Source organism: Spinacia oleracea, chromosome 2 (genome assembly GCF_020520425.1).
Source record: "Spinacia oleracea cultivar Varoflay chromosome 2, BTI_SOV_V1, whole genome shotgun sequence".
NCBI lineage: Eukaryota > Viridiplantae > Streptophyta > Magnoliopsida > Caryophyllales > Amaranthaceae > Spinacia > Spinacia oleracea.
In genome coordinates, this window is record NC_079488.1 from 55,619,552 (window position 1) to 55,647,051 (window position 27,500).

A 27,500-nucleotide genomic window follows, 5' to 3' on the forward strand; every position below is an offset into this window, starting at 1 on the left:
ACATCAAAGAGACCGCCTCTGTCAATAAAACCGGTATCTTTGATCCCTACATAAATTCACCATTTCAAAAGTTCACAGTACAAGCCATACGGGAAAATGATCTACTCCGTATTCAGTTCACCTTGATATTACATTACACTATCACAAGATTGCTACAAAGTAGTTTAAAACAAGGTTGCTCTAAAGCCAATCAACACACGGATTTTTATCCCCGTGATTAACTACTCCATACTTAAAATTACACTTAGGCCAAGGGCAGAACAACCCTTAACGGCCTAATCAATAATCCAACTACATCAGACAATCAACAATCAAATTACATTAGAAAATCTCACTGACCAAGCACCAAACCTCAAATCACCAACCAACTAAAAATATGAACTCCTCCATCACCTAAAAACATGAACTCCTCCATCACCTGAAAACATGAACAACTCCTCCATCACTTAACATAAACAAAAACATGCTACAATTTCATGCAACATTAAAAAAGTTGGCAGCAACAATACAAGTCCAAAAAGCACTCTAAAAACGCCATCAAACATAGTTGGCAGCAACTCAACAACAGTACAAGTCCAAAAACCACTCTAAAAATGCCATCAAACATGCTATAAAAGCAAATTAGAAATTAGAACATGTTCATATAGAACATGTATGGACCTTGGCTCATAGGAAAGGAAGTTATGGGTGAGATGGATTCATTTTGTCTATTTGAGAAATCAGAGCTGGTGGAATTATAATCCACCTTTGGACTGCTGTTGGTATTGGCGAAAATTATGTGAAGTTAAAAATCTTTTTCTTAGATGTGGTTTACAGCAAGAAATAATGCAGATGTCGAAGTACTCTGTTTCTGTCATTTATCAGAAGCTACAACAGCATAATCAAGAGGTTAGTTAGTGTACTTTTGTTTGACAAAGATTGAGTGTGCCTAAACATCGTTTCTTAGGCTGGTTGGCTGTACAGGGGAAGCTCAAGACGAAGGACGAATCTCCAAATTCCAGTTACATGTTGTGAGGGGGTCGAAAAAGCGCGAGGCTAATGCGTGACCTTGTCCCTCGTGGGTGTGACGATTCTTTTTATTCAATCAAGTGTAATTGGATTTCCTGTGAGTATACACCCAATTGACTAGTAATATAGGAGTCGCCATTAAGTTTTTAACGACAATGAGAAAAACTGACAAAACCCGGTTATCGTGACATAAAGGGAGTGCAATTATGTTTGACCACGACGGCCGTAGGTTCCCTTGTGATCCCTGGTGTGGGGATCTCTCAATATACACCCGCAAGGTAGAGATTGAGGGTTCGGGGGACTGTAACTACCGAGAGGAGTACTTCGCTCGTCGATAACTCCAGAGGCAGGATATCCTTACTAGCTCAGCATAAATAATTGAAGGGACATGCGTTAACTTTTAAACTAATCTGAGTTGATTTTAGCAATATGCAACATATAATACTAATTTGATCGTGATTATCTGATTTAAATAGCATTAAGGGACCTAGCATGATAATCCGATTTCCCAAAAATATTATATTTGTTAGGCGTGATAGAACAATCAGATTAGGTTAGTTTAACAGTTCGTGTAATCCCCGTAAATTCATAAACGTTATTTATATATTTTAATGTATAATTAATTATGTTGAAATAGAATTTACGAATTTTAGAAATAAAAATGTAATTAACGGATATTTATTTTTATACTTTTTAAATATTTCAACGATTTATGAAATTAAAATAATTTTAGAATTTTACGTTGAAAAGAATTCGAATTACGAAAACACGTTCAATTGAATTTAGAAAACAATCCTATTCGGTTTTTGATTCAAACATTAAAGCTTAATTCTAATTCTAGCCCAACTCGTTAAAGCCCAAAATAAGTAAACCAAAATAAACCCAAAACCCCCCTTCACGTGAAACCAAATCTCAAACCCCCCTTTTTTTCTTTTGTTTCACGTAACCCATTTCTCCTTCATGTGAACTGCTACCCTCAGACTTTGCAGCCGCCAGCCACCACACACCTTCCGAACCGTCGTCCCTGCGCCACCGCTGCCCAACCGCCGGTAACTCCTCCTCCTTTTCCTTCTTCTTCTTTTCTATTTCGTTCGCTCCTTGCTGTTTCGTTCTCGTTCTCACGATTACTTCGCTTTCTTCCTCCTCACTCAGTTCCGTTTGCTGCGACAACCGCCACCACCACCTGATCGCCGCTGCTGAGCCACCCCCTTGCCATGCCGCTGAGACGTCGCCCGGTACTCTCTTATTCCTCCTCCCTCTCTTGCTTCATTCTTCCTCTTGTTCGTTTTTTTTAACAACGGTTGTTTATGTTTTCGCAAAGCCACCACCACCACGCTGCCACCAGCGCACCTCCGTGTGCAACCCTGCCGCCCAGCCACGCCTCCAGTCGTGCCCTCGTCCGCCGGCAGACCTCCTCTCTCCTCTTTACTTGGTGATTTCTTAAACCCTAAGTAAACTAATTTTTTTAATTATATTTTTTAATTTAATTTATGCTTTGATTTAATAAATTTATGATTTTTATAATTTAATTAGAATTTTGGAATTTTATATTATGTTCAAATAATATGTTTAATTTTCAGATTATCTAATTACATTGAAATATTAATTTTTAAATATTTAAAGTATGAAATTCAAGGTTTTTATGATTGTAAATCATGGTAGGACGAGTATGGATTATTAAAAATTATTGTTTCAACGTTCTAGGCATGTTAAATTGGCCTTGGCAAAGTTTTGAACGAGTTTATATTGCTGAAATTTAAAGTATGTCTTTTGCGAAAAGTTTTCAACGAATTTCAATCACTAATTCAATAATTATGATGCTAGGAAATCAAATGTTCGAATTTTAATGTTGGGGAATGTTCTAAATATGTTTAGGATATATCTAGAATGCTTGATTATGATTGTGAATTAGTAGAAGTTGATTGGGAATCTTTATTGGTTGTTTTAGGAGGAGAATTCTCTGTAGACGAGATTTGAAAGTGTTAAAGTGGCCTATTAGTTGTTTATACAAGGTACGTACATACCTGCGTTCTTGGAATGTGTGCTAATTGTTGAAACCATGTTGAATTTGTTGTTGAACTTGGTTATGTTGATATTATTGTTGAACTTGGTGATGTTGATATTATGGACGAACTTGGTTATATGGAATGTGCATGTTTAATACTGTTGGACAAACTTATTGAACTTATTTTGCACTAAGAGAACTGTAACATGTTAGTATGGATGATTGATACAAACATGTTGGTTGGGAACACTAGATTATTCTATATGACTGGTTTGGATCGATTGGTTGTTGTTCCCTTTTTAGCTTTTCACTACTTTATGAGGGCCGAGGACCTTGTTTAGTAAGTTGAAACTTTATACCCATATACAGGGTTGATCATGGTTAAAGGAAAGGTTGGGTAAATTGGAATGAGTCTTGATTGATGCCTTTATGATCACGTACTTAATCCCAAGATAAAAACAGTTGTGAACGAATGTGGATTATATGCCTTATGTGATTGTTGAGTCATAACAGAGTCTCAATTTGTAAATCATGTAAAGTGAAACTGAGTAGCAATAGCTTTAGACTGTGCACGTCTAAAGTGACGGACAAACAGGAGTTGGGGTTCATGGTGGTAGCCCATGGCCTTTATCTCGGACCGGATTGATCACCGTGTCCTCTTTTATTCAAATGTTCCTCGATATCGCAGGTCTCTAAGGTTACGGAGTCGCGCCCGTACCTCGTCTTCCTTAGTGAAGGCTGTCGGACGGTCAACTCGGTCCATTGTCTATTTCAACTAAAATAATATTATTGTTGTAGGTCTAGCCCAGTCTAGTCAAGTATGGTCGTCAAATTATCATGTTCTGTCTGCCTTTGTTTATGTTTAATAGTATCATGTTAGGATTATTATTGTTTTGAAAATAGGGTCTGGGCTGTTTTCTTTAGTCAGATTCGGATTCCTGAAATCCGTAGAGTTTGAGATTAATTCGAGTCTTTTAGCGCGTATCAATTTTATGACGGAATGCGTCTGGGCCCGTTACGAACTCTAGGCTCGTTAGGATTTTAATTAATACGTAACTCTTATTTCTGAATCATATTAGGAATAGGATTCTCGCAGTTTTCTATCTCATTTAGGATTTATGTTGGAATGCAACACCTAATTCTGACAGGTTTTTATCTTTTATGATTTGCCACTTTTAGAAGCTACCTTTTACGGCAGTTACTATTTTTAGCAGGTTTCCATAAATAGCAAGTTTCGGGTGAAATGAAATGGGGAATCGAGATTCGTTTATTTTATAGGAGATGTGTTGTCAAGTGTAGTTTTTATGCTTTCATCATCGAACCTTTCCCTTGCGGGAATGGGGACAAAAGTAGGTGTCTACAGTTAGCCCCCACTTTGACTGAGTCTTGGAGTATGACGATGGTCAAAGTATTAGACGGAGTGCGTCACACAAGCCACGGTGTATTGTGACCTATTTCGCGAGGGTCTCACGAGCCCCAGAGTGATAACATTTGACTTAAGGGTCATCACTTGAAGTGTCGACATATCCCTCACGTGTCATTGGGATTTGTCAACTGATAGTATAGAAACTTCCTCACTTTGTCATTGGAAGGATCTAAAGGTGCGTAGAAACTCCCTCACTTTGTCATTGGGAGTAGCTACAGATGTTTTCGAAATTAAAGCTGTAAAGTGTAATTGGGCCTAGCCAAGCCCAATCACGAGGTAAAACGTTTTTAAAGATTCTCATTTTCAGGGCTAGCTAAACGAGAAAACCCCCTTGTTTTTATAGGACGTAAAACGAAGGAAAATCCAGCACATCGTTCTTTTTTGGAAAAACGGAAAACCAATCCTTTAATTTTTGGAAAAAGGGAAAACCGAAAAAGGTTATCACTGCAGCGACTAAGGACCTGCGCGGTTAGTGACGCAGACCCCGCCCGCTGAAGGTGGGCGAGCCTGTCCGCTGAGGGTGGACGCCCCGTCCGATAGAAGTGGACGAATCTGTTTTGATGTTTTGAAAATAAGGACCTACGCGGTTTGTGACGTAGACCCCGCCGGCTGAAGATGGCGAACCTGTCCGCTAAGGGTGGACACCCCGTCCGATAGAAGTGGACGAATCTATTTTGAAATTTATTTTGCTTTTTTGAAAATAAGGACCTACGTGGTTTGCGCCGTAGACCCCGCCGGCTGAAGATGACGAGCCTATTTTAAATTTGAAGATTTTATTTTTGTCGAAAACTGAGGACCTGCGCGGCTAGTGACGCTGACCCCGTCCGCTGAGGGTGGACGAGCCCATTTTGAATTTCTTATTTTGCCTATGTAGAAGGGCTTTTGTGATTACAACCTGTTGGTGGGTCGTAATATTTCCTGATTAGATGTGTCCTATAAGTGGGTCCACACTGTGTATATTTTTGTTTAACAATTTTTTTTTTCAAAATACCGTTTTTTTTTGGGAAAGAAATATCAAGATAACGGATATCTTACACAAAATAGGGGAGTACGCGTGCCCGACAGCGAATATTCGCTGTCTGGGAAGCATTTTCAGCGCCCAGCTGTGGGCGCTTGAATTTCTAACGCCCAGAGCTGGGCGTTGAAAATGCGAAGGGGAAGGCTGGTCTTTAAATACGCGGACCGTCTCCTTCCTTTCCCATTTCCACCATTTTCGCTCAAACTCTTCACTTCTTTCTACTGATTTTCGCTCGTTTCCTTCACTTTTCTTCACGAATTCTACTCCAAATCACTTCCTAATCTTCCCAATGTAAGTATTTTTCAGTAATTTTGAGCTTTTTTGTCTATTTGAGTATTTTTGTCAAGTATTTTTGTGCATGAAATTGATTTGGGGTTTTTTGATTTTGTGCCTTTTTCCTTCAATTAGATAGTTGGAAATGTTCCACATAACATGTTAATTAGTTTGTGCATGTTAATTTTTGCAAGTATGTTGATTTTTGTTGAATTTGGGCATTTTCCTGCTAGCCCCCAAGTATACCTACGACCCTAGTATTTTCTTATAATGTAGGTATTTTTGGTATATTGCTTGTGTTCCTCATAATTCATGGGTGACAAATCATGGGAGAATTTTGATTTTGCTGGAGTTAATTTTTACTTTAGGGAATTTTGCTAAGTATGAACTTAGTATCATGTTTTTAGGGAACAAAAATTGTATGACTCCATTTCATGAGTGAAATGCACTCTTTTTAGGGATCGGTATGAGTGCCGATTTTGTCAAAGGTATAATGCCTTGTTGTATTGTTGATCAGCATGTCTGACGAGTCGTTACCCCCTCCTGGTGGCCACGAGGAGCGTGGCATGACGCGTCAGTCTACCGGCCCGGGTCCCCTATGGGTGGGCCCTGAGCTCTACGACGGTCGTGATCTACACTACGACCTAGAGCACCACATGACTTCCCGCCTTCACGCGAGGAGAGAGACTACGGTTCGCGGCTATGGCGCAGCGACGAGTGAGACCGTTTTTAGCTATCTGAGCTCGGACGCTCAGGCCTTGGTGAGGGCGAGCTCACTGTTTCCGGTGGTTGAGACCTTCTGGGAGATACTACAGCTTAACATCTCCCTGTCCGTTCTGCCGTCGTTCATGAGGTGGTGGTGGGATACCACCAACACCTTCCATTTTCCTTGGGGCGAGATGACGATCACTCCTGAGGACTACACAGCTTTGACGGGTTTGACCTTTACAGGGAACCCCGTTCGTCTGAGGTCGGATGGCCCACCGCCGACTGTTGCTGAGGGTACCAGGCTACTGGGCTCGTGGATGGGTAGTAGATTACCTTCGTACCAACCCCGTGGGATACCTTTCGCTGACCTGATGTGGTCTTTGGAGCATGGGGTAGAGGAGTCGCCTTCGAGACAGGCTCGGCTGTTCTACCTCCATTTTATTACTTCCACTTTTCTATCGGGTCCGACTGACACCTTTGACCCGAGGTGGATAGGCATGGTAGAGGACGTGTCTACACTTGGTGACCATCGCTGGGGCGATTTGGGCTATGCGACGCTTGTCGGCCAGATGAGTTTGTCGGTGCGCGACTCGGACCCGAGTAGACGTCACTTTGTGATTACATTAGCGGGAGTGCCGCGCTTGATCGAGGTATGTGCCTAGACTTTCTTTTGTTTTCTCGCTTTTACCGGGCCTCCTTTTTTTAATGTTTTATTGTCCTTTTCTTTTTGCAGCTGTGGGCCTTTGAGCACTTACCTTGGCTGGCTCCCCGAAAGGGGCAGAGGCCTTTGGAGTTCCCTGCCAGTCGTCGTTGGGGTTGGAAGAAGAAGCTGACAGGGCGTCCACCGCCCGATATCGTGTGGGATCTTATCCGGGACGGGAACCCTGAGCATGTACATAATCTTATCCTCTATCTCGTATTTCGTCATTCTTTTATATTATTTTTTATGTGCGAGATCTGACTGCGTTTGTACAAAAACAGGTGGTTTGGACCCCATGACTCTCTTTTAGGGGTACCCATGCTTCGGTAAGGGATAGTTATGCCCTGAGCCAGATGCGGGTCTTGTTCGTTGGCCGCCGGGACCCTGTCTGGTACCTGGGAGAGCGGGTACGTATGCAGACGGTCGGGGCCTTTTCGGTGCCCAGGCCTCCGCCTGCGACCATGCTGTCTACTCGCTCGATAGGCGAGTCTTGGAGGGTCCACTCGAGGACTGGTGTGCCGGCGACGGAGTTGGTGATAAAGGGAGCTAGCTATTACCAGTTTATCCAGGATTCTCTTCGTCTTCCGGAGCCTGGCGCTGTAAGTTGCCTCCTCTCTTTGTATTGATTTTAGTGTTTTCATGCTCGTGCCCATGTGTTTATGCCTACTGTTTTTGTGCAGGAGGGTCCTGACCCTTCGTTGGGGGGATGGGTGCTTCCCGATGCTCGGATCTCGTATACCGGAGAGAGTGGATCCAAGATTGTGGAGACTTTCCCGGAAGACCGGGTTTTCCATGCTCCGCTCCCTGAGGGAGTAGAGGTGGTATGCACCTTTTATTTGTGTACTTTTCCTATATTTTTTCTTTCTTTTTTACTGACATTCTTGTTTCAGGTTCCGGCCCGTACGGCCAATGCGATGGTGGGGGTGATCAACCGGTTGAAGTCCGCGTTGGTTCGAGCTCGGTCTGCACATTCTTGCAGGAGCCCCCACTCTACTCGGGTAATGTGCCCTTTTTTTTATCTGTACCTTTTGCTTGGCTTTCGGCTATTCACTCTCTTTTTTGTCCTTTTTTGCAGACGGCTGCTGGACGTGCCGGGGCCGACGACGCGGGTCCCTTGGGCGGGGGACACGGTCGTGAGAGAGAGAGGGCACGGCACTCGCCCCTACGGCATCGCCGTTCTGACGCGGGGGTGAGTTCTTCCGGGGAGAGGTCCGAGCCGGAGCGTAGGCGACGTTCCGTGTCGGTGGCCCGAGAGCCTAGCCCCGAGTTGCAGTCACAACCTCATTTTTGGGGTGACTCTGGCTGGGGGCCCTCGTACCACGAGGAGTGGAGTGGATGGACCGGCGAGGCTTGGAGACATGGAGCCGATGACGAGTCTTAGGCTTACCTCCTGTTTTGTACATATTCATTCTTGTATTCCGCATGTATATATATATATTTTGCGATTTTTGGTGCAAGAATGTTTTGAGCCTTCCGTGGGCTTTGTTTTAACGTATTATAGCAATATTAGCTTTCTAAACCAACGACGAATTTTGAAAAGGAAAAGACTTTCGTAAAAATAATTAGTTCATATAAGAGTGCACACATATTTTTAGACTAACCGACTACTTGGGGTATTACATATGCATGTTCACTATTTTTTGTTTTTTGCCGACTCGTGCCATACTCCTTTGTTGGGCTTGTTCCTAGAAATTCTTGTGGCTTTGTTTTTTCATTCTATTTGGTCTTTCCCGTGCATGGGTTAGGGTAGAGTGCCCTTTGCAATATCTTTTCTTCTTGATGCATTGCATGACTTTATTATTTTTTTTATTTTTATTGGACCGAATCCTTGAGAAGGATTGCCTACGTATCTTGTCAGAATCAGGTCGTGCGTAGTTCTAGCTTTTGAAAAAAACTTTTTGAAAGGGTGTTCATTACACGTCTGCTTCCCCCCCAAGTGTTCGTGGTTCTTTTGAGGGTTAGAAAAAAGGAGTACGAACACTTTGCAGAAGTGGGAGGGTAGGTGGCAAGAGAGAATGACGCCCGATCAAGGGCGAAGGAAATATCGGCGCCCAGGCCTGGGTGTGAAAAATATCAGCACCCAGTCCTGGGCGTTGATGTTTTGTCCTTCGCTTTTTCTACCTTATCGAGTTTTGTGCCGTTTGCTTAGAGTAATGCGCAAAATGTTTGCTTATGAGTCTTAATGTGTTTTATTAGATGCCTTAACTCTGGACTGAATTTAAATATGGTACTTTTTTAATTGGTCTAAGTTCGTGAGGTTAGCGAATTCCGCTCCATCTATGTCAGCTAGTTGGACTGCTCCGCCAGGTAGGATGGTCTTTACAACATACGGTCCTGTCCAATTAGGCCGGAATTTTCCTCTAGGGTCCGTAGTAGGTGCGCGGACTTCTTTTAATACAAAATCGCCTTCTTTGATGTTTCGAGGTTTGACTCTTTTGTTGAATTGCCTTGCGATGCGCTTTTGATACACTTGCACGTGATGTAGAGCTCTCAACCTCCGTTCGTCTAAAAGGACGAGTTCGTCGTACCTAGCTTGAACCCAATCAGCTTCGGGTAGCTTGCTTTCTAGGACGATCCGGAGGGAGGGAATCTCCAACTCGACCGGTTGGACTGCTTCCATTCCGTATACCAAGGAGTAGGGTGTTACTCCAATGGAGGTGCGGATTGAGGTTCGATAGCCCCATAATGCGAAGTGTAATTTATTGGGCCAATCCTTATACTTTTCGGCCATTTTTTCGATTATGACTTTCATGTTTTTGTTGGCCGCCTCTACCGCGCCGTTCATTTGCGGCCTGTAGGGAGAGGATTTATGTTGTTTGACATGATATTGTTTGAGCAGGTCTTGGACTTCGGCCCTGAAGTGGCAACCTTGGTCACTTATGATTTCATGTGGAACCCCGTATCGACAGAATATGTTCTTTTCTAGGAATCGAGCGACATGTTTGGCTGTTAATTTTGCGTAGGAGACTGCCTCTACCCATTTAGTGAAGTAATCAATTGCGAATAAAACGTACTCGTGTCCCTCTACGCCTGCTGGTGTTACCTTGCTGATTATATCTATACCCCAGGTGGAAAGGGCCATGGAGAAGTGAAGGTGTATAGTTCTGAGGGAGGCAAATGGTTAAGGTTACTGAAGATTTGGCATTTTGGGCAAGTTTTTACAAAGTGATGACAATCAGTTTTCATAGTGGTCCAATAGTACCCTGAGCGGGATATTTTTCGGGATAGCATTTTTCCGTTCATATGGGGTCCGCACACGCCGTTATGGTATTCTTCCATCAGTCTTTGGGCTTGGTTTTGATGGACACAAAGTAACTTGATTTTATTCGGCGTGTATTTGTACAGTTCTCCCAGAATTATGCTATATTGTGAAGCGAGGAGGCGTAGGGCCTTTTGTGCTCGCAGGGAAGTGTTTGGGGGGAATTCCCCACTTGTTTTGTAACGAAGGATGTCCGTGTACCATGGTTCTTCTTCGGTGTTTTCAGGTTCGGAGTCTATGGCACAACAATAAGCCGGCTCTTTCCTTCGCTCGACCCGAAGGGTCATTCCGTCCCATTCATTCGGGATGTTGAGCATTGAAGCTATCTTCGCTAGTGCATCCGCGAATTGGTTGTCGTCTCTTGGCAAGTACGTATACTCGATTTTTTCAAATTGCTCGACTATTTGGTCCAAGTGAGCTTGATATTTTGAGAGACTAGTGCTTCGGACCTTCCATCTTTTGGATATATGGTTGATTATTAGGGAAGAATCCCCGAAGACTTGTAGGTGTTTGACTCCGAGGCTAACTGCGGTCTCTAGCCCAACTATGCAGGCCTCGTATTCGGCGGCATTGTTTGTGGCCTCGAAGTCAAGTTCGACGGAAATTGGTATATGGGCTCCTTCGGGACTGACTAGGAGAACTCCGACACCGCATCCTTTTTGGTTGGACGCGCCATCGAAGTATAGTGTCCAATAGTCGTCTCGTATCATCAGAAGTTCCTCGTCGGGGAGGAGGTAAGCTTCCGTGGTTTCCTCATTCGTGGCATGCTCGGCCAGGAATTCGGCTACCGCTCTTCCTTTGATTGTTTTTTCCGGCATGAATTTTAGGTCGAACTCCGAGAGCATGACTAGCCACCTGGACAGGCGACCACTTAGGGCGGGCTTTTCGAACATGTATTTTAAGGGATCTAGGTGTGACACTATATGAACAGTGTGGGCCAATAGGTAATGTCTGAGCTTTTTGGATGCCCAGACGAGGGCGAGATAGGTTTTCTCAAGTTCTGTGTATCTCGTCTCGTACTGTATGAACTTCTTGCTCAAGTAGTAAATGGCTCGCTCGGATCCATGTACACACTGTGAGAGCATAGCTCCTGCTGCAGTATCCGTGACGGCTAGGTATAGGCGTAAAGGGATTCCAGGCAAAGGCGGGGAGAGGACGGGTGGTTTGCTTAGGTATTCTTTGATTTTATCGAAGGCAGTTTGGCATTGTTCATCCCATTCGATCTTTTCTTCTTTTCTTAATTTTTTGAATATTGGCTCACAAGTCATAGTAAGCTTGGAAACGAACCTACTAATGTATTGCAGCTTTCCTAGGAAGCCCCTTATCTGTTTTTCAGTTTTTTGGTGGGGGCATTTCGGTAATGGCTTTGATTTTAGATGGGTCAATCTCGATTCCTCGCGTACTAACAACATATCCTAGCAATTTTCCCGAGGTTACCCCGAACACACATTTTTGTGGATTTAGTCTCATGTTATATTTCAAGATTCGGGTGAAGAACTTTTTAAGTGCCGGGAGGTGACCGCGCCGGTCTTTAGATTTGACGATCATGTCGTCCACATAGACCTCGATTTTTTTATGTATCATGTCATGGAGTAACGTGGTGGCTGTTCTTTGATAGGTGGCCCCCGCGTTTTTCAAACCAAAAGGCATTACAGTGTAACAATATGTTCCCCAAGGGGTAATGAAAGTCGTTTTTTCCATGTCTTCTTCTGCCATGAGTATTTGGTTATATCCGGCGTACCCGTCCATAAGGGAGAGGAGCGCGTGTTCTGCGGTGTTGTCTACTAGTATGTCAATGTGAGGTAGAGGGAAGTCATCTTTAGGACTGGCTTTGTTGAGGTCTCGAAAGTCTACGCACATTCGCACTCGTCCATCTTTTTTAGCTACGGGGACAATATTGGCCACCCATTCTGGGTAGTTGGAGACTTTTATAAAGCCGGCGTCTAATTGCTTAGTGACTTCTTCTTTTATTTTTAAGGTTATCTCTGGTTTGAGCCGCCGTAGCTTTTGTTTTACTGGCGTCATTTTGGGATCTAGCGGAATTTTATGCTCAGCGATTTCTCGATCTATTCCTGGCATGTCTTTGTAGGACCAAGCAAAGACACCCTCGAATTCCCGCAAAGTGGAGATTAGATCGGCCTTTTCAGTGGGAGTTAAGGTGAGGCCAATTTTAATAATTTTAGGATTTTCTTATGTTCCAATATTTACCGATTCTGTGTCCTCAATTATAGGAGATTTGAGTTCTTGCTCACTTACATCTTTTATTAGTTCGGTATATTCCTCTTCTGGCTCTTTTTCGTGCTCATTAGTGGCGAGACATTCTGCATTATTACTCGGATTTTTAAGCGGCACATACTCAAAAGTTTTGTTTATCTTATTAAAGTCATGAAGCATTACATCAAAGAGATCTCCCGGAGTAGAGATTTCCGGGTCTAAACTATTTTTGGGAGGGGCTACAATTTTGCTAGGTTCGGACTCAGAGTCAGACTCGGATTCAGACTCTAATTCTTCGTACATCGGACCCTCTCCCGCAGATATCTTGAACTTCATCCCACGAGCGTTAGTCCATTTGAAAGTCTTGCGCCACCCTCGTTGGATGTGGTCATCTTTTCAGGGTGATGGAGCGATCAATTTAGTAGGATCGAACACTTCATCTTGGAGAGCTAATGCCATAATTTCTGTTTCTTTCTTCGCTCTTTTCTTTTCTAACCCAAACAATAGCCTGAAAGCGTGTGAGTTGGGGAGCGTTTTTGGCATAGCATGGTTCTTTGGGGCGAGTGGCCTTTGAGAACGTAAAGGGTCGTGTCCCAGAGCTTGCATCTCTTGGGTTTGTGCGACCTCTAGGTATAGATGTTCGGGATATGCTTCTTCCATCGCGTTCCTTGATGGCTATCACGGGCAAGTACTCAGGGGCCCTGCATTATTGTTGTGGAGTAGGAGACACATTAGTTTGTTTTGTGAGTCGGTTCTTTTTTAGACATTCTTTGACTACCCTTAAGTCGGACTAGTATATTTGGACTGTTATGTGTGCACTTTGAACTCTTTATGTTTTTGAAAATCTCTGCCCGTGTGACATTCATGATTATTTGCATGGTCGACTTTTAGTGTCGAACATTGCCGTCGTAGGAGGCCTAACAACGACGCAAAGAGTTATTAATTTTTCGCGAGTCGCTTTTGAAATCGAGTGCTTTTCTTACGCCCTCGTAGAAATTCTTTTTATGAACATTTTTTTTTGCTACGTATTTTCCTTTCGTGCGGGCGCCGAAGCTGCTGCGCCTGACCAGAAGGCCAAGCAGCAACTTCAGCGCCCAGCGAGGGGCGTGAGAATTTCTGGCGCCCAGCCAGGGGCGTTGAAAATGCGTCCCTGGCTGGTTCTCGTTTTCTGTCTTCTGCTTATGCGACTTCGATTTGCGTGCTTGCCTAATAACGTCCTTTACGCGTGGCAGCGTTTGTGGGATTCGTTACAGGTCATCCCGAGCGTCGCTTATTTTGTGGCGATCATTCGGGTTTGCGGAACACGTGTTTCGGTATAACTCTTTGGAAAATTATTCTATGAATGTTTGGGCAGTTTTTAAGGTCGTTGGTTTTCTAGGATAGTTTGTCACACACAATCACATATTTCGCTACACATAACTACATTACAAACATGGATTTGAAAATTAAATATGCCACGTAGTTTATGATAGGCTTCTATGGGTAGTTTATTTGCGCCTGGCTTGGTACCGCTTCTATCGTAGATCCAACACATGCCCCGGTCGAGGTAGTGTCTTCAACAGACGAATTTCGCTCAAGAGGCCAACCCGCAAGTGCAAGCCAAGGGGGCATGCAGGCGAGAGGGACCTAATGGGCGAGCGATTGGGTTCGGGATAGGTGTACTACCTGCACAAGTACCAAGTGGGAAACATGCGCGGCGTATGCACCCCCCTATTGGCGAAAAAAGGTATCCTTAGTCCCAACTCCCGAGGGAGCCGAGATTCGTTATGATGTTCTGCCCGTTCACATTAATATGCTGATTTTCAGGTCGTCCCAACTTGATGGGGAAATAAACGCGGGGTAGGATCGTTTCACCCTTCGGCTATTTTGATTACCTACAAGCACGAGTATTTCCTTCACTATCCCCAGTGGAGTCGCCACTGTGAGGGGGTCGAAAAAGCGCGAGGCTAATGCGTGACCTTGTCTCTCGTGGGTGTGACGATTCTTTTTATTCAATCAAGTGTAATTGGATTTCCTGTGAGTATACACCCAATTGACTAGTAATATAGGAGTCGCCATTCAGTTTTTAACGACAATGAGAAAAACTGACAAAACCCGGTTATCGTGACATAAAGGGAGTGCAATTATGTTTGACCACGACGGCCGTAGGTTCCCTTGTGATCCCTGGTGCGGGGATCTCTCAAAATACACTCGCAAGGTAGAGATTGAGGGTTCGGGGGACTGTAACTACCGAGAGGAGTACTTCGCTCGTCGATAACTCCAGAGGCAGGATATCCTTACTAGCTCAGCATAAATAATTGAAGGGACATGCGTTAACTATTAAACTAATCTGAGTTGATTTTAGCAGTATGCAACATATAATACTAATTCGATCGTGATTATCTGATTTAAATAGCATTAAGGGACCTAGCATGATAATCCGATTTCCCAAAAATATTATATTTGTTAGGCGTGATAGAACAATCAGATTAGGTTAGTTTAACAGTTTGTAAAAAGGGCGAGGAAAGCAGTTAAATCATCGAAAAGGGACACATTACGACGCACCCTTGAGAGGTGCGTCACGGTTCTCAGAAAACTAACCACTTTGACTTTGCTATTTCTCCTTTTTATTTAATGAATCTCAATTATGGGACAGGATACGTTCTGTTCGATTTATGGATCGATTGCGACAGAACGCGTGAATAGTTTCGCAGCGAGAGGCTTAGGCTAAGGGTTGGAGTCAATACTCAGAATATAATTATGTGTTGTTGTGTGTTGTTTCACGTCGAATTTAGGGGCCTATTTATAGGGAAGAGTTCGTAGAAAGATAGAATTGCAGATTTCTAATCCACAAAGAATTAGGAAAAAACACGTACCCAGGTATTTTCAGCGTCCAGAGCCAGGCGTTGAAAATAGGGTATGGACTGTTTTCTTTAGTCAGATTCGGATTCCTGAAATCCGTAGAGTTTGAGATTAATTCGAGTCTTTTAGCGCGTATCAATTTTATGACGGAATGCGTCTGGGCCCGTTACGAACGCTAGGCTCGTTAGGATTTTAATTAATACGTAACTCTTATTTCTGAATCATATTAGGAATAGGATTCTCGCAGTTTTCTATCTCATTTAGGATTTATGTTGGAATGCAACACCTAATTCTGACAGGTTTCTATCTTTTATGATTTGCCACTTTTAGAAGCTACCTTTTACGACAATTACTATTTTTAGCAGGTTTCCATAAATAGCAGGTTTCGGGTGAAATGAAATGGGGAATCGAGATTCGTTTATTTTATAGGAGATGCGTTGTCAAGTGGAGTTTTTATGCTTTCATCATCGAACCTTTCCCTTGCGGGAATGGGGATAAAAGTAGGTGTCTACACATTTATTCTATACTGTGGTGCTGGCAAAGGTTTTGGGGCCCTAATTCAACCTTTGCCATTTCTTATTTCTAATAGATGGGGCGCAATCACATGCAACACCTATCGCAAAATCGCTTAATCGAAATGCATGCAAACGTGCTCTGCGCGGGCCGTCTAGGGAGACGATGACCCTAGATGGGGCGCAATCACATGCAACACATATCAAAAAAATCGCTTAATCGAAATACATACTCTAGTCTTCCGTCTTCAAGGTACTCAAGGGTTAGGCTTATTAAGTTCCAAGTTTCAAGGGTGTAAAATATGATAGTATATTGCAGAATGATGGATTTATAAGCTAATCTGTGCTTGGAATGCAGGGAACTTTGAGGACTTACAATCAACATATGTTGGAGGAACATAGAAGGTTTTCTTTTAGGGCTCTAACCCTTATACTCTGTACTCTATGATGAACCTATGTCCTGATGATAATCCCCTCCCCTTTTAAACAAATTTTCTTTTAGGGCTCTAACCCTTAGACTACTGGCAAACTTTATGTTCACTGAACAGTATTTTAACTAAGCACCTTTAGGTGCAAAATCTCTGTTGATTGCAAACTCCAAATTTACGATAGCTGTAGTTCTGTTATTAGTCACAACAAATTTAGAGTTCAATTCTTTTTGTTAATTTGTTAGATACTTAGATTTGTACATAATGCCATGTTGTATATTTTTAAACTGTTTATTTTGTTGTTTAAATTTGTTTATCTTCCTTTTTCAGATTTGTTATTTAAATTGTTTATTTGAGTTGTATTTTAATTAATTAGGTTAAGTTAATAAATTATTGAATGAATGAATGTTGAGTTGTTGACTACTTCAGTAAATTGATTTATAAAATGATAGAATGATAGTACTTTTGATTTATAATCGACATAATACTAACCTACTAACTTATAGATTGATACTTTGATAGTGCTGTCAAGTTACTAACTTACAGGTAGGGCTATTAATGAGCCGAGCCGAGACCGAGCTTTGCTAGGCTCGGCTCGAGCTCGTGGGACTGAGACAGAGGCGAGGCGAGGCGAGGCTCGAGCTCGAAGCTCGTCGGGCCTCAAATTTTGAGCTCGGCTCGAGCTCGTTAGCTCGAAATGAAAGTTCGGCTCGAGGCTCGAGCTCGAGTTACAAGCTCGTTTAAGGGCTCAACCATGCTTCTGGTTAATTATTGGCCTGTGGTTGTCAGTGTCTAATTATAAACAAAGCTAACTGTTACAGGGGATTGATATTAATATTTGTGAGTAGTTGTGTTTGATTTTGGTGGTCTGTACTGTGGTGGTTGTATGGTGGTTGCAATTTTGGTCTAATTGTTGGCCTGTGGTTGTCAGTGGCGATGGCCGTATAAACACAATAATCCATTTTCACCCAAAGGGTTTCCCAACAGCTAGCCTACACAAAAATCTATTAATCTCTATGTTGCACTATTGTTGCATGTTCAAGAGAGGTATTCTTCACAACATTCTGAAAGGAATAATCTTTGATTGTTGCACTATATGTCGATCTCTATGTTGCACTATTGTTGCACTATATATCAAGGCCTTCTGAATTGAGCATGGATAATTGCCTTAAGCTTTAATTGCTAAACGACTATCAAGATGCACTTTCACTAACAAATTGCTATAATGGTGCACTTTCACTAACAAATTGCTATAATGGTGCACTTTCACTAACAAATTGCTATAAAGGAATAATCAATAGGTTAATGCAGTCATTGGCTCTCATCTTTCATTAGAGCCAATGACTGCATTAACCCTCATGCGCGTCCTTGCGGATGATTGTATGATATGGAGTAGTTGTGTCCGTTACAGCCACGATTATCTATCATGCGAAAATGGTGATTAATGGCGGCGAGTTGTCTCCCTTCCAAGTGAAAGGCTTCTCGTCCAAATTGTTTTGGCACGAAGTTTGGCTTGTGAATAGAAATAAAATTGCTGCAGAAGATTGGGCAGAGACGAGTTATTAATCGCTTGTCGACAGCAAGAGCAGCTGGAAGCATTCCAAATTTCCTGTCAAAAAAACAAAACAACAGCTTTACAACCTAAAAGCATCATGGAAATCTAGAAGAAATCACATACAAAGAGACAAACGAAGTACCATCACACCGAGAAACCTTCCTAGAGAAAACATTTGAAATGCGAAATACAACTGCTATTACTGATACTGTAACATTGTAGAAACAAGCATTTGCTTTTGGCTTCATGTAAGAAGCCTTTAATTTAATGTTCATTATTAACCAAAAAAAAAAAAAGAAGCAGCAACATCAAATTTACCCACCCCCCAAAAAAATGAATAAAAAATATACCTCATCTTTGAGATTGTTAAAAGCGACGCGCAACCTCGTTTGATAAGCTCCCCTTTGGTCACTGAAAATGGCGGGATTTGAATGCAACTTTGTCATTATCCATGCCATTGGAAATGGATGCTGATCCAATACCCCAGCTTCCAACTCCTGACTCGCATCCATAATGCCCAAAGAATCCCACAGCTTTGGGATCCTTACCAAGAAGAAACACTGTACACAAATACACAATAAAGTCAGAAAGCTTACCAGTGCCTATGTAAGTCAATTCATGCAATATGTCAGTTCTGATCTGGCAGAAATTTTCACTAAGCGTAGAAATTGTCCAAAAAAAAAGCCAAAAAAAAAAAAAAAAAACTTGCCACTAGGAGCCATGTACATCCACTTAATTTGTTAGTACTACGAAAATTGTTCAAGTGATGCTGGAAGTAAGCTAGAAGGCCGCCCCCAAGCATATTTGTCCGACGTCTCATCCGGATTATTAACCAATTCAAGGAATGCCGGATACATACTTATCGCATCCGCGGATGGCATAATGAAGGAAACTACGATTATCATCAACAACGCCACCTTTCGTTGCCTGGGATCCATAGCCTTGTTCACGGCAATTGATTCCAGTTTTGAAACTTCAGTGATCACCTCTCCAAAAATTGAGGCAGAATGAAGATCACTGTAGTTATCAATTAGGAGCGGATCGCCATCGATCCTCAATCTCGTTAGGAATAATACGTCCTCCAACGTTATTCCTAACAGATGCCCGTTGATGTTAAACGTAGACGTATTAGCTGCATAGTGTTTATACACCTCTCTCAAAAACCAACCAAGCAGCTTCGATTTTGGAAACAACAACGCATTGAACCTAATTCCGACGCAATTAGAGCGATATACACCGCCAATTTCAGTCAAACAACTCAAAATCATTTACTTAAATTTGGAAAAGTATCTTAAAATTGCATTGCTAATAACAACAAAAACAACATCACTTACCCGATCATCTGCGTATAATCGCTGTAAATTTCCCTGGTTCATATTGTGTGGAGAAGATGACATTTTAATCTATGCCGCCAAAGAAATAAGAAATGAAATAACGCTTGCACATGTGAGTTACCCTGCTATAATTCTATTTTCTTCTTGTAACATAAATGAGGGTTTAATGTTAATGTTTTTGATGATATCATTGGCGGCAGTAGATTGATCGGATGAAGCTGAGAGAAATTGCATGATTAACAGCTAAAAAAAAACACAGTCAACCCGTACTAAACTTACCCCTACTAATGAGTACCCTTATTGGGTTTCAGCAGGGGTAAGTAATAGGGGTAAGACTAATAGGGGTAAGAATATTAGTAGGGGTTTCAGTAGGGGTAAGCGTATTAGGGGTAAGATTAATAGGGGTAAGGATATTAGTAGGGGTATTAAAATCAGTCAGTGCAAAGCCCACTCACTCACTCACTCTGCTTCCCCAATTCACTAAACACTCGAAACTTTGGTGTATACTCATTCACTCTGCACATGTGAATTCAAACTTTATTGGAAATGAAACTGGTACTGAAACCTTGATTTTTCGAGTTTAAAACTATTAATCACCAATGGTTTATGGATTAGCACGTAAAGTTTGAATTCAATATTATCCTACACCCTCATTTATCCTACACCTCTCAACATAGATTCCATCACGTACAAAGTAGTCACGTACTATAGAGTTTAAATGGCGTAGGGGGTTAAATATAATGAAACTGGTACCGCTCAGTATAGCATACACAATTCACTAATCACATGGCTTTAATGAGAGTTTCAGAATTTCAAAAGCATTGCTAATATGAATCTACGCCAATCAATTTATCTACCCTACGCCAATATATACACCCAACGCCAATATATGAAAAGCATATCATGAAAATATTGCTTACCATCATCAGCCATCATTCGGCGTATCTGCTGTATTTGGTCTGGAGGCTCCATCATATGAAAACCAATCGCCATCCAACGATCGAATTTACTGCATATTTGGCCCATGAGCTCAAAACGAACGTTATGTTGAAGGACCAAGGTATTGACATCTTTTATTAAGTCAATCTTCCACTCGGGAAAGCTCGAACTACTCGAACGCCTGGAGGTGCTCGAACTACTCGAACGCCTCGAACGCCTCGAACGACGATTGGTGTTGGATGTGCTTCCTTCATATGGACCATTTTCTAAACTTTCCAACATTGATTGAACTGTATAGTCAAGCCTACAGGCATCCCCTTTTGCAAATTGGGGTTTTATTCGGTAGAAAATACGCTTAAGGATCGACTGGCGGTTAGTTTGAATTGGACCGCATTTGTCCTACCAAGAACAAAAATTAAAGTAAGCACCAAGAACAAATACAACATGAAGCTACCTTCATAAAATAAAAACTACCTTCACATTAGCAAACTAATGACAATCAAAAAAACTCTTAAATCTTCCTTAAATTAGAGGAACAAACTTTCAACAAATGACAATAAAAAAACCTCTTTAATCAATCAGTCACGCACAACTATACCAATCGATCAATCAAGAACTATAGTAACACCAAAATCAGAGATCAAAATTCGAAATTCAATCAAATATTTTCAAGAACTAATCAATGAATGAAAATCGCACAGCAAAACTCAATCAAATATTTTCAAGAACTAATCAATCGAAATAACACACGAACAAACAACACCGCAACGTGTTGGAGTACATGATCAGGCACATCAATCATCAGCTCAAGTCAAGCACACCAAGGAGCAGGAGGTTCAATACAATCAGTATATGAGCTCAGCACAACATGCAACCTTGCTAGATCAGAGTATAAAATAAAAACTACCTTCTGATTGCGCAAGCATTCTTCCTTAAATAACTACTTCACAGTCAAGATAAAATAACAAGGCATTGAGAATTTTATGTTTATTCATTCGCCCAACTTCAATTATAAAAGAACAACATAAAAGAACTTCAATTAACTTCAATTATAAAAGAACAAAATTCCCCACATTTCCTTCATTTAAAACACCAAATCCACCAAAAAAAAGTAGTTAATTTGTGCAATTGAAGATGATTTAATCCAACGAATTCCCCAAAATAGGGGTAATTTAATTCAATTCAAACAAAATATTACTTACAATAATTGATGAATCAGCCATTTCTTCTCTCTTCCTTTTGCCCTTCCTTTTGCCCAAAATATAACTCACCTGCTCTTCTATTGTTAATAATTTATTAAATTTGGGATGAGAGGAAGACGTGGAAGACACTTGTTTGATTTGAGGAGACTAGAGGAGCAGAAAATCGAATAGAAGATCTTTTTCTTCCTCGAAAGAATGGGAACACTGAGGAGTAAATGAGAGAGTAAATGTGAAACTGGGTGGTCGTTGGATGCCCAGTTAGGCAGCTACGGATAGAAGACATTTTTTTTTTTTTGGTGGATAGAATTTGAATAATTGATGATGATGAATATTCTCCGTGGAGTCTCCCTGATTTTTCATGCCAACTCAGTGTCTCCCACTGAAACTAGTCCCTTATCCAGCTGGCAATCCGGTCGGATTGGGTTAATTTCAGCTTGACCCAATTGGTCTATAGTAACCCGACCTCCCAATCCTAACCCGACCTATTTAATTAAATGGGTCAAAAACCCAATTAGTCTATAGTACTACCGGCCATCACGTGTAAGATTTTATGTACTCTTACTTTATAAAGACATTAAAAAACTGACATTAAAAAAACAAACTAATTGAACGCAGGGTCGAAAACTTGGGTCAAAGCTTGAATAACTATGACGCGGTATGAGAGAAGTAGTGTGAGAAAATTATAAAGCAAAGTCATTTTATAAATTTTTTAGAAAAGGAGGTGAGGTGTGACATCACACCTCACAAGCACAACTGATTCAATTATCATGATTGGTAACTGAAACCATAACATTTTTCATTATTATCTGAATCTCTATAATAGAGAATAAATTATATAATATATATACTTTGTATAAAAAATATGCTACATATCCAAAAATTACAAATTATTGAATGCCTAAAAAAATTTTAAAATCCAACCCAATTTAAAATTCAACCCAATCCATAATTTATCCAATTAAAAATGTAACCCAGTTAAAAATTCAAGCAAGTCCATAATTTCACCAATTAAAAATTCAACCCAATCGAGGTTCACCCTAAATCAAACCACTCACTCGTCGGTCACCACTCACCACTCACTCGCCACTCGCCACTCACCACTCACCACTCACCACTACCTGTGTCGACGACCACAGTCTCCACGACAGCGACCTTCAACCTGCAAAAAGCGCCACTCGTCAAGACGCCAACAAGGTTATCTTCTAATCCCCATTCATTTTCCCCTAATTTTCTATTCCCCATTCTTAATAATTTTTAACAAATTGAAATGAATACGAGTACATATTATTTGTCTCTATGTACTACATAGTATGTAGTACAATGTATACTATTATTTATCTTGTCAACCATTGTATATTTGCTTCCCAAAACTGCAAGGCAAATAATAACAGAAAAATATAAGAACAATGAAAAAAACATACATCTAAGTAGTAGATAGAAGATAGAGAGATAATGGTTTTAATAAACAAATAAAAGAAAGAATAATACTTCCTCCGTATCGAAATAAACGCAACGATTTGACATAAAGTAGAGAGGAAAAGTGTCAAATCGTTGCATTTATTTTGATACGGAGGAAGTAACATTTTTTTAAAAAAATAATTGAAATACTCTAATTCTTTCTTCTCTATTGATGGCCGCATCTCAATATCTGAAACATGCAGACCAAAATATTTTTTGCATGTTTCAAGTGCAGTGATACTAATGGTAACAGTAGTTGAATTTAATTTGGAGATGCTTTTTGCACGCACAACTATACAAATGGGTTCCAACCCAAACTGACATCCCTAACAAATTTGAAAGCATGGATCCTCAAGTAGTTGGGCTGCACATGTGCATTTTTCAAGTGACCTGCTAGTCTGCTATGGCTTAACTCTATGCAATATAAAGATATAATCCTTTACATATAATCACAATAAGATTCAGAAGTTTTGGTTCTTACACAGAAAGTTCATGCTAATAACATAAGTTCGTACATAGACTTCATACTGCTGCTGCTACTACTACTAATAATAATAATAGAAGTTCATAATAATAATAGGAAAAGTACATAGAGGTTCTCCTAAAAATGATTAAGATAGCTATCTAATGTTCCCCAAAATAAGCAGACTCCATTTCTATACAGCACCCCTAAATTTTACAAGCTACTCATCATTTGATTCATGAGCATTTAATTCAAGATCAACAAATTTCTTAATTATATTAAGATAGGAAGCAGACATAGATTGAGCCACTTCGAGAGCTTCTACAAGCAGCTCCTTTTTCCTCATCACCGCAACTTGGCTGGAAGGAGGAGAAGACTGAGGCAGAGCTGAGGAATTGGTAGACGGAGTGGAAGTCGAAGCTTGGGTACTGAGAGGAGGAGGAGAAGTCTGAGGCACAACCAAGGGATTGGTAGGAGATCGAGTGGAACTCGAAGCAGCTTCGCAGGTTGACATGACCTTCACAAAGAAATCGCAACTACCTGCATCCTGCCAGTACCCACAAACGTGAAAAGATGGTATAATTACACAAATTACATTTAATACAAACATAAAAAAAAAAATCACACCTTAACACAGCAACTCCAAAATTTCTCTCTCTTTACAAAGGTGTTGCGACAGAAGCCACGACCACAAGGACATAACCTAAGCTCGTCTTCAAACGAGTAGAACTCGCAACTTTTGATGCTATTTCTCTGTCACATAACATTTAATAAGATATAACATTAAAAAAAAAGGGAAAAAATAAACAAATATCATTCCAAAACAGATGAGCATTTCTGATACTGATATCTGTTCAAACCATAAATTCCAGGTTATTATTTTTTGCTGGCAAAGGTTTTGGTTTTGAGTTTGCTGTGAGGTGTAATGTTGATCTTTTGTTTAGTGTGATTAGAAATGTGATTCATCAAGTTTTAGCCGTTTATTGAAAATTTATGGTTTTTTCTCTTCTGTAGTGGCTGTGTATTTTGGATTATGAGCTCAACTTCTTTTCATTAAGATGTAGTATACACCGAGGTTGGCATTAAGATGTAGTTATGTCAGATCTAGACCTGCCTTATCTATTTTTCTTCATATGCATAACTGCTTTAACATAGAAACACTTTTGTGTCGAGCTGTTTTGATCGCCTAATACTACGCCTTTGAAGACAGGTTTTAGACTTTTTCAAGGTAGTTTCGCTGAAATTAAGTTGGGTCATTTAATGGCTGATTATGTCAAAGCTATATGATCCTGTATTGCTTTGAATTATAGTGTTGTCCTATGTAATTCGATTAGAAATTTCCTTAACCTGTTTCCAAAATCGATTGTTATATTTGTTTCTTCAAAGATTTTTGTGATGCATACTGTTTTGTGATGCATACTTTTTTGGTCACACATTTCTAACTTCTAAGGCTTTTCTAGCTTCATAGACGGAAATTATACTCTTAGTTGGTGGAATATTTTCCTCATTATATCTTCTTATTCAGACTTCAACCCATATTTGCAACTTTATGGTGTCCCGCCCCTTAAGTTAGGATACTGAATTGTTCTTACCTATGAGATGATCATATATTAGACTTCAACTATGTGATCATATATTACCCTTGTGACTTGTGTGAGTTACTTCTTAATTGTTCTGAGAATATTGCAGTCTGCAGTTATTGATATGTGGCCAGTTGGTTGCATCATGATGGACATTGTCAAAAGGGAACCCCTCAACCCCTGGCCTTTTTCCTAGCAAGGACTACTTGCAACAACAGTTGCAACTAATAAATGAGGTGAGGTTAATCATCTCATTCCCACAATTTCTCTACATCTGTTGTTTCTAAATGTTGCATAATATGAAGGAAGCAATTTATTAATACAAAAAAAATCTTTGTTGAGGTGGAGTAAAAGAAGTGCCCTGTTTGTTTTCATGATTGATTAAAAGATGTGTACTACAACAAAAAAAGTGAAGTTCTAGCTAACCCCTACATCTTTGCCTTTTTTGTCAACATTTAAAGAAAATGGTAACATGGAGGCTATTGTATGATAAACAGAGTTCATTTAAATTTTCATCTAAATAATCCCATACAATGTAAAAGTTTACAACCAAAAAATTGTTCACAAATGAACAGAGTGGAAGAAATGAACAACTTGTGATTTTAAGTTTGTGACGTTAAATCGACAATTTCTTTCTAATCATCAGCATTCACCCTAATCTCATAACCATTTAGCATACACAAAGATTATAATTCATGATTCATCAATAATTTTCAAGTCAAATTTCTCAACAAAATTAATCATTTTCAAATCATTCAAAATGAGCGACAATTAGACTCGGCAATTATTGTTAATAAACGAATTCAAAATCGAGTAAAAAATAGAATGAAATCGAGCAAAAAGAAGAGAGAGAAGAGAAGAGTGAGAACCAGTTAGCAATCATCTGCTGGAAGTGGCTGAGTGGGGTTTGCGTCTGATGAAGTAATATTATTTTCACCTAAATAAACCAAAACTCAGTTAACCTCTGAAATGTGATAAGCTTATATGCTATTAGCCTATTGCTTAACAATAACACAATACACAAGTTTAACAGTGCAGCATTCATGAGCCACAAAACACAGCCTTGACAACTGTACAACACAGCTACTAGCAACACATGTGAAACAACAACAATCAACAGCAGACAATCAACAGCCAGCAGCAGACAATCAACGTGAATTAAGTAAGCAATAATTTCAAAAGCAATGCTAATATGAATCTATGCCAATCAATTTATCTACCCTACGCCAATATATACACCCAACGCCAATATATGAAAAGCATATCATGAAAATATTGCTTACCATCATCAGCCATCATTCGGCGTATCTTCTGTATTTGGTCTGGAGGCTCCATCATATGAAAACCAATCGCCATCCAACGATCGAATTTACTGCATATTTGGCCCATGAGCTCAAAACAAACGTTATGTTGAAGGACGACCAAGGTATTGACATCTTTTATCAAGTCAATCTTCCACTCGGGAAAGCTCGAACTACTCGAACGCCTAGAGGTGCTCGAACGCCTCGAACGCCTCGAACGACGATTGGTGCAAGCATACACACTTATCCTACACCGCTAGTTCAAGTGTTTAGTGAATTGTGTTTTTATTCAAGCGTTAATAGGGGTAAAGACCACAGCCAAGCGATTAATAATGTCAATTTTCCGACACGAAAACGAAAATGGGTCGACACGAATACTACCTGAAAAAATGAGTTAGGTTTAGGTTGAAAATACTAAGTATTACAAATGGTCAAATGGTAGCTAGAAGGGCCGCCCCCAAGCATATTTGTCCGACGTCTCATCCGGCCTACTAACCAATTCAAGGAAGGCCGGATACATACTAATCGCATCAGCAGATGGCATGATGAAGCAAACAACAATGATCATCAACAATGCTACCTTTCGCTACGTGGGATCCATAGCCTTGTTCACGGCAATTGATTGCAGTTTTGAAACCTCATCAATCACCTCTCCAAAGATTAAGGCATAATGCACATCACTGTAATTAGCAATGAGGACCGGATTTGCCATCTATCCTCAATCTTGTTAGGAATAACACGTCCTCCAAAGTTATTCCTAACGTATGCCCGTTGATTTGAAAGGTACATGTACTAGCTACATAGTATTGACACACCTCTCTCAAAAAACCACCAAGTAGCTTAGACTTTGGCAACAACAACACTCTATAGAGCCCCCCTAATCCTACGCATTCATCCAAAAAAGGCTCTGAATCTTTTTTTAATTCAGCTATAACTTTATGGAGGTAAGTGAGGCGGCCAGCAGCTAAATGGCTTCGTTTCAGACATACCTGTATCAATGACATGAGCTCTTATTGAGTCAATGACATCTACAGCCCCTTGAACTTTGTTGATCTCACATCAATAAAATTAAACAATACGACATTTCAAGTTATCAACAAAATTAAACAAAAAGCAAAGAATGAATTATTGGAAGAGCAAGGGAGAAGGGGACACGTGGACATTGGGGTAAGAGTTTTAATATAACAAGGTATAGATTTGCAATTTTAGTAGAAAATTAGGAAAATGGCATCAATCTGTAATTAACAATATAATATACAATTAAAAGCAGCTAATT

At 40.5% G+C, this 27,500-nt stretch overlaps 1 pseudogene; it reads right to left on the reverse strand.

Moving 5' to 3' along the window:
• Nucleotides 1-27,500, reverse strand: part of LOC130467430 (uncharacterized) — a 31,735-nt pseudogene that overhangs the window by 3,167 nt on the left and 1,068 nt on the right.